This window comes from Lolium perenne, chromosome 1 (genome assembly GCF_019359855.2).
Source record: "Lolium perenne isolate Kyuss_39 chromosome 1, Kyuss_2.0, whole genome shotgun sequence".
NCBI classification, from domain to species: Eukaryota; Viridiplantae; Streptophyta; class Magnoliopsida; order Poales; family Poaceae; genus Lolium; species Lolium perenne.
This window is the reverse complement of record NC_067244.2, coordinates 58,641,686-58,644,596: the sequence shown is the minus strand read 5'-3', so window position 1 is coordinate 58,644,596 and position 2,911 is coordinate 58,641,686. Positions and strand designations below refer to the sequence as shown.

The window sequence follows — 2,911 nt, the reverse complement described above, 5'->3', positions numbered from 1 at the left end:
ATTTTTCTGCCCGCTGTAGTATGCAAATATGCAGAGCAAGGGTAGTGATGCTGGACATGCTAAGGGCTTGTATGTTGGGTTACAGAGAAGTGAAGATGTTATTAAAATGGATGGATGAAGTACTTGATCCAATAAGTTCATGCAAAAGCAAAACACTATAGGAACAATCTGTTGTTTGGACAAAAAGCAACTAGTCTGTCCATCTGAGCTTCAAGAAATGTACATACACGACAATTTTCGATTCTTCACTTAACTAATATAAATTCAGTTAACAGTTCAGGGTAGTGATGTTGGGCTTGTATGTTGGTTTCAGAGAACTCAAGTTAGTGATGCTGGACATGCTTAGCCCTTAGAAATGCTGTCATAAAGAACACACAGGGTGTTTAAAAGAAGAGGGCTGGATTAAGAGGAGGAGGGGCTGGAGGTGGATCAGAAGCACCCAGATGGTTTGTGGAATGGTCGCAGGGCGAGGGACTGGAAGAAATGGAATGGTCGCAGGGCGAGGGACTGGAAGAAAACAAAGCTTGCAACTTGGCAGTGCAAGAGTCAAGGGCAATGGGTTTGGAAGTCCTTGAAACAGCATTGTTTGTCAAGAAGAAATCACAGAGCGACGGAACAAACAGGAATGATGCCATGGACAGTGCAGAGGATAAGAACCAGAGCAAGGCTTAATCCTAGTGCTGAACTAAACAAGTTGTATTTTTGCAAGCGCATGTTTTTACGTGCAATAGAGCATAAAAGAATAAACTGAATCTTTCTTGTCAGAAACAATCTGGACATTATGCATATTGAAACAAATACATTTGACAACATAGTAAATACCATACTTGAACCAGAGCAACAATGTATTTTTTTCAATATGGTTAGGTATGTTTTCTAGATTATGAATGCTAAACTAAAAGAATAAACTGAATCTTTCTGGTCTGAAAGACTTATAAACTCCACGTATATCTGTACTACGCCTATATATACTAAGAAGTGGTATTTATATATTCATTGATGCATGTGATGGGCCCCTCCTCTGAACCTTGGCCAATGACTGTTACATCCATTTGTTGTAGTTTGCACACTTGGACCATTTCTATTTATTAACTTTATGAAATATGTAGAGCAAGGGTAGTGATGTTGGGCATGATAAGGGTAATAAGACTGATTATCAAGTTTGGTTGTCTGTAACAGGCTGTAACTATTCACATGTGACATGTGGGACAGGTACCAGGTAAATGCATAGATAATTGGCATGCAGCAGATAAATTATGAGGGGGAAATCAGGAATCAATAATGACAAAGCAAGAAGTCAAAGCAAGGTTCAAAAATAATGCAGTGAAAATTATCTAGGAGATAATAGCAGGGCTAATATTCTGCATAGCATTGTTTTAGATGGTCATGGTATGTGCACAAATCTACTAATAGTTAAGTGACATTTGTACCTTGTGGTTTACTACTTCTCCTCTTCTTGCACTTCACATCTCGAGGGTCATTTTCCCACAGCTCTTTCTCCACCTTTCTCACAACTTCTTTATTTATGCTATCCAGTTCTAGCTCTGTCAGCTGCAAGTCAATGTCAGATAGCTAAAAGTTTGTCAGCCATAATTTTGTAAATGTGTCATGGCAGCATTTAGATGTGAAAAGAATATTTTAGTGCAGTCATTGTCACCTACATGTTTTTTTTGGCCAACGTATGCAGTGCGCTTCAGCTTGTCCTACATTTTTTTATCCTGCCTTTAGCTTTAGGCAGTACTGTGGTTTTCTTGTAAACAATGTTAACAAGAACTTCAACAAATTCTTCGCTTTCTACATCTTGTACTGTTCCTAGTGCAACCAACTGTAAGCTGTTTGGTGAGGTCAATCCCACTTCCATCCCTGTTTTGATTTTGTCAACCTGACCATTAAGATAAAACATAACTATCTATACTCATATCAAGTACTACTCAATAATTTCAAGTTTTAATATTGTAAGCTTACCTTCATTGCTTTTCTTGGTGGAAACCAAGCTTTCTGCTTCTTACTTGCAATGATTTCTTCTACCTTCTCTTCCTTAATTTTGATCGATTCTTCGCAGCCTTCTAACAACTTCTTGTATGATGTCTTGGGTTTTGGTTTTGCACAGTCTGGTGCAACCACACATTGTAGTTCCCCAACTTGAGAATCAATGATATTCTGCAGTTTCTTAGTCTTGGGTGGTGCTGTTGCTTCTTGGCTTGTTTCATCTACTTGTGTATATGCTTCTCCTGTTATCTTCAAGCAATCAGTTGTTGTTGACTTGAAGGAGTCAGCTGCACTCCTTTTCTTTTTCTTGGGTAGTGTTGTTGCTTCTTTTGTTGTTGCTTTGCTTGATTCCATGTACTGAATACTTGCTGCTGTTCCTCTGACTTGACTTGATTCAGTTATTTCTGTAGGTCCTTTTGCTTCTACTGCTCTCCTCTTGTTTAGGCCAGCTTTGTTGCTCTTTTCTATGGTTCCTGGTAACTTTATTTCAGTGCTTTCCTTGACGGTTTGTTTCGGTTGGCTTGCTGCATTTGTTTGCTGCGAGTGCTTGCCTCCTCGGATTGCTTCATCTTTGTTAGCTTCAGTTGCTTGTCTGCACCTTTTTATTGATGCTGATGCTGCTCCTTCAGTTGCTTCCACTTGCTCAGTCTCGGGAAACATTTGCTCGGCAATGGTTGCCTCTTCTTGTGCTGTAGAGGTGGATTTCAGCTCTTGAGTTGATATGAACGAGTGCTTCAACTGCTTCCCTAGAAGTTGGCTTGCTGCATTTGTTTGCTGCGAGTACTTTTCTCCTTGGCTTGCTTGAGCTGCTTGTTTCAAGTGCTTGGCTCCTCTGATTGATTCCTCTGTTTGCTTCAAGTGCTTGCCTCCTCGGATTGCTTCATCTTTGTTATCTTCAGTTGCTTGTCTGCACCTTTTTATG

The 2,911-nt window shown here is 39.8% G+C and overlaps 1 long non-coding RNA gene across 1 annotated transcript; it reads right to left on the bottom strand.

Moving 5' to 3' along the window:
* Window positions 1-987: 987 nt before the first annotated feature.
* Window positions 988-2,543, bottom strand: LOC139838583 (uncharacterized). Its single transcript, XR_011755995.1, has 3 exons — window positions 1,966-2,543; window positions 1,662-1,882; window positions 988-1,551 (listed from the first exon to the last, which is right to left on the bottom strand). It is a non-coding gene; the product is annotated as an uncharacterized lncRNA (long non-coding RNA).
* Between the last annotated feature and the right edge of the window lie 368 nt (window positions 2,544-2,911).